Source organism: Chiloscyllium punctatum, chromosome 36 (assembly GCF_047496795.1).
Source record: "Chiloscyllium punctatum isolate Juve2018m chromosome 36, sChiPun1.3, whole genome shotgun sequence".
Classification (NCBI taxonomy): domain Eukaryota; kingdom Metazoa; phylum Chordata; class Chondrichthyes; order Orectolobiformes; family Hemiscylliidae; genus Chiloscyllium; species Chiloscyllium punctatum.
Genome location: NC_092774.1, coordinates 18,629,171 through 18,643,013, shown reverse-complemented (window position 1 = coordinate 18,643,013; position 13,843 = coordinate 18,629,171).

Sequence of the window (13,843 nt, the reverse complement as noted above, 5' to 3'; positions counted from 1 at the left end):
GATATTATAAAGTTGTAGTCTCTATATATTATACACAATAACAGCCCCTTGTGGATATTATAAAGTTGTAGTCTCTATATATTATACACAATAACAGTCCCTTGTGGATATTATAAAGCTGTAGTCTCTATATATTATACAGAATAACAGCCCCTTGTGGATATTATAAAGCTGTAGTCTCTATATATTATACACAATAACAGCCCCTTGTGGATATTATAAAGTTGTAGTCTCTATATATTATACACAATAACAGCCCCTTGTGGCTATTATAAAGCTGTAGTCTCTGTATATTATACACAATAACAGCCCCTTGTGGATATTATAAAGCTGTCATCTCTATACATTATACAGAATATCAGCCCATTGTGGATATTATAAAGTTGTAGTCTCTATATATTATACACAATAACAGCCCCTTGTGGATATTATAAAGCTGTAGTCTCTATATATTATACACAATAACAGCCCCTTGTGGATATTATAAAGCTGTAGTCTCTATATATTATACACAATAACAGCCCCTTGTGGATATTATAAAGTTGTAGTCTCCATATATTATACACAAAACAGCCCCTTGTGGATATTATAAAGCTGTAGTCTCTGTATATTAGACATAATAACAGCCCCTTGTGGATGTTATAAAGCTGTAGTCTCTATATATTATACATAAAAGCAGCTCCTTGTCGATATTATAAAGCTGTAGTCTCTATATATTATACATAATAACAGCTCCTTGTCGATATTATAAAGCTGTAGTCTCTGTATATTATACACAATAACAGACCCTTGTCGATATTATAAAGCTGTAGTCTCTATATATTATACACAATAACAGCCCCTTGTGGATAATATAAAGCTGTAGTCTCTATATATTATACTCAATAACAGCCCCTTGTGGATACTATAAAGCTGTAGTCTCTATATATTATGCACAATAACAGCCCCTTGTGGATATTATAAAGTTGTAATCTCTATATATTATACAGAATAACAGCCCCTTGTGGATATTATAAAGCTGTAGTCTCTATATATTATACACAATAACAGCCCCTTGTGGATATTATAAAGCTGTCATCTGTATATATTATACACAGTAACAGTCCCTTGTGGATATGATAAAGCTGTAGTCTCTATATATTATACACAATAACAGCCCCTTGTGGGTATTATAAAGCTGTAGTCTCTGTATATTATACACAATAACAGCCCCTTGTGGATATTATAAAGCTGTAGTCTCTATATATTATACACAATAACAGCCCCTTGTGGATATTATAAAGTTGTAGTCTCTATATATTATACACAATAACAGACCCTTGTGGATATTATAAAGCTGTAGTCTCTATATATTATACACAATAACAGCCCCTTGTGGATATTATAAAGTTGTAGTCTCCATATATTATACACAATAACAGCCCCTTGTGGATATTATAAAGCTGTAGTCTCTGTATATTATACACAATAACAGCCCCTTGTGGGTATTATAAAGCTGTAGTCTCTGTATATTAGACACAATAACAGCCCCTTGTGGATGTTATAAAGTGTAGTCTCTGTATATTATACATAATAACAGCTCCTTGTCGATACTATAAAGCTGTAGTCTCTATATATTATACATAATAACAGCTCCTTGTGGATATTATAAAGCTGTAGTCTCTATATATTATACACAATAACAGCCCCTTGTGGATATTACAAAGCTGTAGTCTCTATATATTATACACAATAACAGCTCCTTGTGGATATTATAAAGCTGTCATCTCTATATATTATACACAATAACAGCCCCTTGTGGATATTATAAAGCTGTAGTCTCTATATATTAGACACAATAACAGCCCCTTGTCGATATTATAAAGCTGCAGTCTCTATATATTATACACAATAACAGACCCTTGTGGATATTATAAAGCTGCAGTCTCTATATATTATACACAATAACAGACCCTTGTGGATATTATAAAGCTGTCGTCTCTATATATTATACACAATAACAGCCCCTTGTGGATATTATAAAGCTGTCGTCTCTATATATTATACACAATAACAGCCCCTTGTCGATATTATAAAGCTGTAGTCTCTATATATTATACACAATAACAGCCCCTTGTGGATATTATAAAGCTGTAGTCTCTATATATTATTCACAATAATAGCCCCTTGTGGATATTATAAAGTTGTAGTATCTAAATATTATACACAATAACAGACCCTTGTGGATATTATAAAGCTGCAGTCTCTATATATTATACACAATAACAGACCCTTGTGGATATTATAAAGCTGTAGTCTCTATATATTATACACAATAACAGCCCCTTGTGGATATTATAAAGCTGTCGTCTCTATATATTATACACAATAACAGCCCCTTGTCGATATTATAAAGCTGTAGTCTCTATATATTATACACAATAACAGCCCCTTGTGGATATTATAAAGCTGTAGTCTCTATATATTATACACAATAATAGCCCCTTGTGGATATTATAAAGTTGTAGTATCTAAATATTATACACAATAATAGTCCCTTGTGGATATTATAAAGTTGTAGTCTCTATATATTATACACAATAACAGCCCCTTGTGGCTATTATAAAGCTGTAGTCTCTGTATATTATACACAATAACAGTCCCTTGTGGATATTATAAAGCTGTAGTCTCTATATATTATACACAATAACAGCTCCTTGTGGATATTATAAAGCTGTAGTCTCTATATATTATACACAATAACAGCTCCTTGTGGATATGATAAAGCTGTAGTCTCTATATATTATACACAATAACAGCCCCTTGTGGGTATTATAAAGCTGTAGTCTCTGTATATTATACACAATAACAGCCCCTTGTGGATATTATAAAGCTGTAGTCTCTATATATTATACACAATAACAGACCCTTGTGGATATTATAAAGCTGTAGTCTCTATATATTATACACAATAACAGCCCCTTGTGGATATTATAAAGTTGTAGTCTCCATATATTATACACAATAACAGCCCCTTGTGGATATTATAAAGCTGTAGTCTCTGTATATTATACACAATAACAGCCCCTTGTGGGTATTATAAAGCTGTAGTCTCTGTATATTAGACACAATAACAGCCCCTTGTGGATGTTATAAAGTGTAGTCTCTATATATTATACATAATAACAGCTCCTTGTCGATACTATAAAGCTGTAGTCTCTATATATTATACATAATAACAGCTCCTTGTGGATATTATAAAGCTGTAGTCTCTATATATTATACACAATAACAGCCCCTTGTGGATATTACAAAGCTGTAGTCTCTATATATTATACACAATAACAGCTCCTTGTGGATATTATAAAGCTGTCATCTCTATATATTATACACAATAACAGCCCCTTGTGGATATTATAAAGCTGTAGTCTCTATATATTAGACACAATAACAGCCCCTTGTCGATATTATAAAGCTGCAGTCTCTATATATTATACACAATAACAGACCCTTGTGGATATTATAAAGCTGCAGTCTCTATATATTATACACAATAACAGACCCTTGTGGATATTATAAAGCTGTCGTCTCTATATATTATACACAATAACAGCCCCTTGTGGATATTATAAAGCTGTCGTCTCTATATATTATACACAATAACAGCCCCTTGTCGATATTATAAAGCTGTAGTCTCTATATATTATACACAATAACAGCCCCTTGTGGATATTATAAAGTTGTAGTCTCCATATATTATACACAATAACAGCCCCTTGTGGATATTATAAAGCTGTAGTCTCTGTATATTATACACAATAACAGCCCCTTGTGGGTATTATAAAGCTGTAGTCTCTGTATATTAGACACAATAACAGCCCCTTGTGGATGTTATAAAGTGTAGTCTCTGTATATTATACATAATAACAGCTCCTTGTCGATACTATAAAGCTGTAGTCTCTATATATTATACATAATAACAGCTCCTTGTGGATATTATAAAGCTGTAGTCTCTATATATTATACACAATAACAGCCCCTTGTGGATATTACAAAGCTGTAGTCTCTATATATTATACACAATAACAGCTCCTTGTGGATATTATAAAGCTGTCATCTCTATATATTATACACAATAACAGCCCCTTGTGGATATTATAAAGCTGTAGTCTCTATATATTAGACACAATAACAGCCCCTTGTCGATATTATAAAGCTGCAGTCTCTATATATTATACACAATAACAGACCCTTGTGGATATTATAAAGCTGCAGTCTCTATATATTATACACAATAACAGACCCTTGTGGATATTATAAAGCTGTCGTCTCTATATATTATACACAATAACAGCCCCTTGTGGATATTATAAAGCTGTCGTCTCTATATATTATACACAATAACAGCCCCTTGTCGATATTATAAAGCTGTAGTCTCTATATATTATACACAATAACAGCCCCTTGTGGATATTATAAAGCTGTAGTCTCTATATATTATTCACAATAATAGCCCCTTGTGGATATTATAAAGTTGTAGTATCTAAATATTATACACAATAACAGACCCTTGTGGATATTATAAAGCTGCAGTCTCTATATATTATACACAATAACAGACCCTTGTGGATATTATAAAGCTGTAGTCTCTATATATTATACACAATAACAGCCCCTTGTGGATATTATAAAGCTGTCGTCTCTATATATTATACACAATAACAGCCCCTTGTCGATATTATAAAGCTGTAGTCTCTATATATTATACACAATAACAGCCCCTTGTGGATATTATAAAGCTGTAGTCTCTATATATTATACACAATAATAGCCCCTTGTGGATATTATAAAGTTGTAGTATCTAAATATTATACACAATAATAGTCCCTTGTGGATATTATAAAGTTGTAGTCTCTATATATTATACACAATAACAGCCCCTTGTGGCTATTATAAAGCTGTAGTCTCTGTATATTATACACAATAACAGTCCCTTGTGGATATTATAAAGCTGTAGTCTCTATATATTATACACAATAACAGCTCCTTGTGGATATTATAAAGCTGTAGTCTCTATATATTATACACAATAACAGCTCCTTGTGGATATGATAAAGCTGTAGTCTCTATATATTATACACAATAACAGCCCCTTGTGGATATTATAAAGCTGTAGTCTCTGTATATTATACACAATAACAGCCCCTTGTGGATATTATAAAGCTGTAGTCTCTATATATTATACACAATAACAGACCCTTGTGGATATTATAAAGCTGTAGTCTCTATATATTATACACAATAACAGCCCCTTGTGGATATTATAAAGTTGTAGTCTCCATATATTATACACAATAACAGCCCCTTGTGGATATTATAAAGCTGTAGTCTCTGTATATTATACACAATAACAGCCCCTTGTGGGTATTATAAAGCTGTAGTCTCTGTATATTAGACACAATAACAGCCCCTTGTGGATGTTATAAAGTGTAGTCTCTATATATTATACATAATAACAGCTCCTTGTCGATACTATAAAGCTGTAGTCTCTATATATTATACATAATAACAGCTCCTTGTGGATATTATAAAGCTGTAGTCTCTATATATTATACACAATAACAGCCCCTTGTGGATATTACAAAGCTGTAGTCTCTATATATTATACACAATAACAGCTCCTTGTGGATATTATAAAGCTGTCATCTCTATATATTATACACAATAACAGCCCCTTGTGGATATTATAAAGCTGTAGTCTCTATATATTAGACACAATAACAGCCCCTTGTCGATATTATAAAGCTGCAGTCTCTATATATTATACACAATAACAGACCCTTGTGGATATTATAAAGCTGCAGTCTCTATATATTATACACAATAACAGACCCTTGTGGATATTATAAAGCTGTCGTCTCTATATATTATACACAATAACAGCCCCTTGTGGATATTATAAAGCTGTCGTCTCTATATATTATACACAATAACAGCCCCTTGTCGATATTATAAAGCTGTAGTCTCTATATATTATACACAATAACAGCCCCTTGTGGATATTATAAAGCTGTAGTCTCTATATATTATTCACAATAATAGCCCCTTGTGGATATTATAAAGTTGTAGTATCTAAATACTATACACAATAACAGACCCTTGTGGATATTATAAAGCTGCAGTCTCTATATATTATACACAATAACAGACCCTTGTGGATATTATAAAGCTGTAGTCTCTATATATTATACACAATAACAGCCCCTTGTGGATATTATAAAGCTGTCGTCTCTATATATTATACACAATAACAGCCCCTTGTCGATATTATAAAGCTGTAGTCTCTATATATTATACACAATAACAGCCCCTTGTGGATATTATAAAGCTGTAGTCTCTATATATTATACACAATAATAGCCCCTTGTGGATATTATAAAGTTGTAGTATCTAAATATTATACACAATAATAGTCCCTTGTGGATATTATAAAGTTGTAGTCTCTATATATTATACACAATAACAGCCCCTTGTGGCTATTATAAAGCTGTAGTCTCTGTATATTATACACAATAACAGTCCCTTGTGGATATTATAAAGCTGTAGTCTCTATATATTATACACAATAACAGCTCCTTGTGGATATTATAAAGCTGTAGTCTCTATATATTATACACAATAACAGCTCCTTGTGGATATTATAAAGCTGTAGTCTCTATATATTATACACAATAACAGACCCTTGTGGATATTATAAAACTGTAGTCTCTATATATTATACACAATAACAGCCCCTTGTGGATATTATAAAGCTGTAGTCTCTATATATTATACACAATAACAGCCCCTTGTCGATATTATAAAGTTGTAGTCTCTATATATTATACACAATAACAGCCCCTTGTGGATATTATAAAGTTGTAGTCTCTATATATTATACACAATAACAGACCCTTGTGGATATTATAAAGCTGTAGTCTCTATATATTATACAGAATAACAGCCCCTTGTGGATATTATAAAGCTGTAGTCTCTATATATTATACACAATAACAGCCCCTTGTGGATGTTCTAAAGTTGTAGTCTCTATATATTATACAGAATAACAGCCCCTTGTGGATATTATAAAGCTGTAGTCTCTATATATTATACACAATAACAGCCCCTTGTGGATATTGTAAAGCTGTAGTCTCTATATATTATACACAATAACAGCCCCTTGTGGATATTATAAAGCTGTAGTCTCTATATATTATACACAATAACAGCCCCTTGTGGATATTATAAAGTTGTAGTCTCTATATATTATACAGAATAACAGCCCCTTGTGGATATTATAAAGCTGTAGTCTCTATATATTATACACAATAACAGCCCCTTGTGGATATTATAAAGCTGTCATCTCTATACATTATACAGAATATCAGCCCATTGTGGATATTATAAAGTTGTAGTCTCTATATATTATACACAATAACAGCCCCTTGTGGATATTATAAAGCTGTAGTCTCTATATATTATACACAATAACAGCCCCTTGTGGATATTATAAAGCTGTAGTCTCTATATATTATACACAATAACAGCCCCTTGTGGATATTATAAAGTTGTCGTCTCTATATATTATACACAATAACAGCCCCTTGTCGATATTATAAAGCTGTAGTCTCTATATATTATACACAATAACAGCCCCTTGTGGATATTATAAAGCTGTAGTCTCTATATATTATACAGAATAACAGCCCCTTGTAGATATTATAAAGCTGTAGTCTCTATATATTATACACAATAACAGCCCCTTGTGGATATTATAAAGTTGTCGAGATGTACACTTCCCTGTGTATGTTATAGAAAATAACAATGCCCTATGTTGTCCCTTTGAGGGTAAAACGGCCCCTCGTATATTCTCAGAAATAATTGCCCCTGTGTGTGTATTGTAGCGATCCGCATGTTTATTAATCCGAGTATCTGTCTATTATAGAGGCCAGGAGCCCGTATTACTGTTGCAGGAAATATGTCCACAATGTTGCTGTCAGTCTCCAGCATTCTTCGTTGTTCCTGTCTCTCTTTCCCTGCAAACAATGTCGAGTTTAATTCTTTGCCTCCTTTCAGATGGACATAACAGAGACAGAAGCCAGCGAGGTGCAACACTCACCCACGTATTCGAGGAATCCCATCACTGGAAGAGGCTCAAAACTTCCATCACTGTGTAACATCATCGGCAAGAAGCAGAAAGTCCCAGAGCTGGCTGAAGTCCCAGATATCATGGGCTGTGTGTCAGCAGGTAAACGTTCTCCAAAAGGGAGGGCATCCAGAGGCACAGCAAACAGGGTTCTCTTTCCCAGTCATTGACTATCAGCATGGGAGGGTTTGATGGGGGGGACAGTGTAGAGGAAGCTTTACTCTGTATCTAACCCCGTGCTGTCCCTGTCCCTGGGAGTGTTTGATGGGGGGGACAGTGTAGAGAGAGCTTTACTCTGTATCTAACCCCGTGCTGTCCCTGTCCCTGGGAGTGTTTGATGGGGGGGACAGTGTAGAGGGAGCTTTACTCTGTATCTAACCCCGTGCTGTCCCTGTCCCTGGGAGTGTTTGATGGGGGGTCAGTGTAGAGGCAGCTTTCCTCTGTATCTAACCCGTGCTGTCCCTGTCCCTGGGAGTGTTTGATGGGGGGTCAGTGTAGAGGCAGCTTTACTCTGTATCTAACCCGTGCTGTCCCTGTCCCTGGGAGTGGTTGATGGGTGGGACAGTGTAGAGGGAGCTTTACTCTGTATCTAACCCCGTGCTGTCCCTGTCCCTGGGAGTGTTTGATGGGGGGGACAGTGTAGAGGGAGCTTTACTCTGTATCTAACCCCGTGCTGTCCCTGTCCCTGGGAGGGTTTGATGGGGGGTTCAGTGTAGAGGCAGCTTTACTCTGTATCTAACCCCATGCTGTCCCTGTCCCTGGGATGGGGGGGACAGTGTAGAGGGAGCTTTACTCTGTATCTAACCCTGTGCTGTCCCTGTCCATGGGAGTGTTTGATGGGGGGGACAGTGTAGAGGGAGCTTTACTCTGCATCTCACCCCGTGCTGTCCCTGTCCCTGGGATGGGGGGGACAGTGTAGAGGGAGCTTTACTCTGTATCTAACCCTGTGCTGTCCCTGTCCATGGGAGTGTTTGATGGGGGGGTCAGTGTCGAAGGAGCTTTACTCTGTATCTAACCCCGTGCTGTCCCTGTCCCTGGGATGGGGGGGACAGTGTAGAGGGGGCTTTACTCTGTATCTAACCCCGTGCTGTCCCTGTCCCTGGGAGGGTTTGATGGGGGGTTGGTCAGTGTAGAGGGAGCTTTACTCTGTATCTAACCCCGTGCTGTCCCTGTCCCTGGGAGTGTTTGATGGTGGGGACAGTGTAGAGGAAGCTTTACTCTGTATCTAACCCCGTGCTGTCTCTGTCCCTGGGAGTGTTTGATGGGGGGACAGTGTAGAGAGAGCTTTACTCTGTATCTAACCCGTGCTGTCCCTGTCCCTGTCCCTGGGAGTGTTTGATGGGGGGGACAGTGTAGAGGGAGCTTTACTCTGTATCTAACCCCGTGCTGTCCCTGTCCCTGGGAGTGTTTGATGGGGGGAACAGTGTAGAGGAAGCTTTACTCTGTATCTAACCCCGTGCTGTCCCTGTCCCTGGGAGTGTTTGATTGGGGGGTCAGTGTAGAGAGAGCTTTACTCTGTATCTAACCCCGTGCTGTCCCTGTCCCTGGGAGTGTTTGATGGGGGGACAGTGTAGAGGGAGCTTTACTCTGTATCTAATCCCGTGCTGTCCCTGTCCCTGGGATGGGGGGGACAGTGTAGAGGAAGCTTTACTCTGTATCTAACCCCGTGCTGTCCCTGTCCCTGGGATGGGGGGACAGTGTAGAGAGAGCTTTACTCTGTACCTAACCCCGTGCTGTCCCTGTCCCTGTGATGGGGGGGACAGTGTAGAGGAAGCTTTACTCTGTATCTAACCCCATGCTGTCCCTGTCCCTGGGATGGGGGGGACAGTGTAGAGGGAGCTTTACTCTGTTCCTAACCCCGTGCTGTCCCTGTCCCTGGGAGTGTTTGATGGGGGGACAGTGTAGAGGGAGCTTTACTCTGTATCTAACCCCGTGCTGTCCCTGTCCCTGGGAGTGTTTGATGGGGGGGACAGTGTAGAGAGAGCTTTACTCTGTATCTAACCTCATGCTGTCCCTGTCCCTGGGATGGGGGGGACAGTGTAGAGGGAGCTTTACTCTGTTCCTAACCCCGTGCTGTCCCTGTCCCTGGGAGTGTTTGATGGGGGGACAGTGTAGAGGGAGCTTTACTCTGTATCTAACCCCGTGCTGTCCCTGTCCCTGGGAGTGTTTGATGGGGGGGACAGTGTAGAGGAAGCTTTACTCTGTATCTAGCCTCTTTCCCCCTTCCCCCAATGCCTTCCTCCTGACATGTTGCCTTATGTCACAAGTACCAAATCTATCCCTCTGCAGTTATATTTCACACACAATGACTCAGTCACAAATTGTGATTCAGTGATACAGAAATTGAATATCCGTCAAAAGGGTGCTGTGTTAAACAGTCACCGAGTCACAGAGCAGAGTAACAAACCCTTTGGTCTAACCAGTCCACGCCGAACATAATCTCAGACTAAACTAGTCCCACCTGCCTGCTCCCCGGCTCATACATCTCCAACCCTTTCCTGTTCATCTCCTTATCCAAATGTCTTTTCAACATTGTAATTGTGCCCACATCCACTGCTTTCTCAGACCATCCATCCCACACGCACATACTCTGTGTGAAGAATTTACCCCTCGTGCCTTTTAAAAATCTCTCTCCTCTCACCTTTAAAATGTGTCCCCTGGTCTTGAAATCCCCCTCACCCTAGGAAAAAGGCAGCTATCGTTCGCCCCTGTCTTTTGTAAACTTGTATAATATCGTCTCTCAACATCCTACTCTCCAGTGAAAATAGTCCCAGCCTATCCAGCTTTTCTTTATAAACCTTCCATACCTTGTAACATGCTGGTAAATCTCCTCTGAACCCTTTCCAGTTTAATAATCTCCTTCCTACAACATGGTTTGGAGATTTGGACTGGGTGTACAAAGTTAAAAATCACGCAACGCCAGGTTATAGTCCAACAGGTTTAATTGGAAGCACTAGCTTTCTGAGCGCTGCTCCTGTGCCACAACCACCTGAAGAAGGAGTGTCGCTCCGAAAGCTCGTGTGCTTCCATTTAAACCTGTTGGACTATAACCTGGTGTTGCATGATTTTTAACTTCCTACAACAGGGTGACCAGAACTGGACACAGTCGAAGCCTCACCAATGTCCTGTACAACCTCAACGTGGCTCCCCTCCTCCTCTCCTGACCAATGAAGGGAAGTATTCCACAGCACTATCCAAGGCCCCACCAATAATTCTCTCAGTCCTGCCCTTGACAGTGTGTAGTTGAAGCTTATGGTCTGGCACTCGGCAGGATAAATGGAAGGATGACAAGTTGAAAATGATTGCGCCAACTTAGCCTGCAGAAGGAAAAGGGGTGTCGATTGATTGACAAGTTGACTGTCATTGGCTGAGGCATTACTATGTTTCCTGGCTGCTTCCTCCACAGCATGGACGAGGTGATGGGTAAAACAAGAGTGTCACTGTGCTTGTAATCTAGAGGGTTCAAATCCCGCCAGCTCTGCTGCCTCACAGCGCCAGGGCGCCAGGTTCGATTCCAGCCTCAGGCGACTGTCTGGGTGGAGTTTGTCCACTCTCCCCCCCCGTGTCCTGCGTGGGTTCCCTCCGGGTGCTCCGGTTTCCTCCCACAGTCCAAAGATGTGCAGGTTACGGTGAATTGGCCATGCAAGGTTGTCCATAGTTATTACAGCATTAGTCAGAGAATGGGGGGGGGGGGTCAGTGTGGACTAGTTGGGCCGAAGGGCCTGTTTTCCACACTGTAGGGAATCTAATCGAATCTCATCTTTCTGTTGGAATCCTGTTTTTCAGCGCTTGCCCATAGCCTTGTATTCTGTGACACTTCAAGTGCTCCTGTAAATAGTTCTCAAATGTCTGGAAGGTCTTTGTGTCTCCCACCCCTCTCACGCAGCGGGTTCCAGATGCCCGCCACCCTCTGGGTGAAAAACCCCTAATGCCCACCTGATCCTAACCTTAAAACTGCGCCTCCCCTGGTTATCGAACCCTCTTCCAGGAAGGGGGAGAGTTCTTTCTTATCTCCCCTGTCTTCTGCCTCTTGGAATTTTGTAGATCTCAATCATAAGCCCCTCAACCTTCTCCGCTCTAAGGAGAACCCAACGCCAGACTATCCAGTCTCTTTTCATAGCTGAATTGCTCTAAGCCAGGCAGTATCCTGGTGAATCTCCTCTCCAGCCTCTCCGATCACGTCCCTGTATGACGGTGGTTTCCCGAAATGCGCACAGTACTTATCCAGTCCCAGCATCACCTGCTTTTGTTGGCGAGTTTGTTGCCGTGACTAACGGAAGCAAGTCTCCCACATAATCTTCTTAACCACCTTTTGTGGCTGTCCTGTTGTCCTCAGGGTCCTGTGGAGATTAACACCAACATCCGGTGGCTCCTCTGTAATGGGTCAGGTCCGATCCCTCAAAATGCACTCCCCTTGCCTTACTCGACCCCCCCAGACATCTCAGGGTTAAATTCCATTTGTTCAGCCCATCTAACCTGCTCGGTCAGGTCTCTGGGTGAAAAGGTTTCTTCTCACCAACCTCCCCACCTGCCCTTGCCCCCACAACCCAATCACTCTTCCTGGAGTTTTCACTTCTCAGTCAAGGCCTGTCTTTTCCAAACCCTTCGGGCCCCTCTTCATTTTATATGCCTTTTCTGCTCTGAAGGAAACATCCCTGACCGATCAGGTCCTTCCTGGTGGACAAACATTTGCCTCCATCTCGTCCACATCCTTCTGAGTAACTGGAACTGGAAGCAGTGCTCTGGTGTAAATCTGGACCCACCCCCCCCCCCCCGCCCCGAGAGGGGCTTCTCAGTTCCGCGATCGGTCAAATAAACACTATCAGCTCGGTCTGTTTCAACAATCGATTACGATACCGGGCGTAGGTTATCCAGCAGCACAGGGATTCAGGAATAGCTGATGCAATTAGCTTAAAACACAGGCAACCTTTCTGGGTCTGTTACCAAACAGAACAGTCTTCATTTAAAAATTAATCCAATAAAATGACAAGTCGACATTAAATTAAGCCAATGATATTTCCTGGGAACTGACTCGTTTTGAACACCCCTATCTCTCGCCACTGGTCTTCCAAGGCCAGTCTAGTGTACTTTAATAATATCCTATCTTACCTAGTTAATTTATACTGTGAACAGAGCATTGTTTGCTAATCTCTTTCAATTAGTCAGGAATGTGGTTTTCAGCAGAGTTAGATGCCATTTTAAACAGAATTGTTAATTTGCTCCTAGAAGCCATTTTGTCATGTCACTTGCACTAAGAAGCCATTTTGTAATGTCACTTGCACTAAGAGGCCATTTTGTAGTGAGTAAAAGCATGCATTAAATGGTTGCTCCTGACAACAGCCTAAATCCGGATTTTAGATCCTGACTGGCTGGGAGTTAACCACTGATCTATACTGTTCCAGGTTCACCTCCCAACTCTTAAAGCCTATGTCTCAGTTCATAAACAAAGGTCTCCTGTAAACTCTCACACCTATGCTCCCGTCCCCGGGGATCTGTAGACACACACCCGCATGTTACATCTCTGCTCCTCCGCATTCCTCACAACCCCCGCCCATTCAGCGTTTACTCCCCAGCTCACACCCCCCTCCCCCCCCCCCCCCCCCCCCCTCCCCGACAGGATTGCCAACGTAGGACTGAGGACCAATGGGCCCTCCGAGCCTGCAGCACCATTCAGTGAGA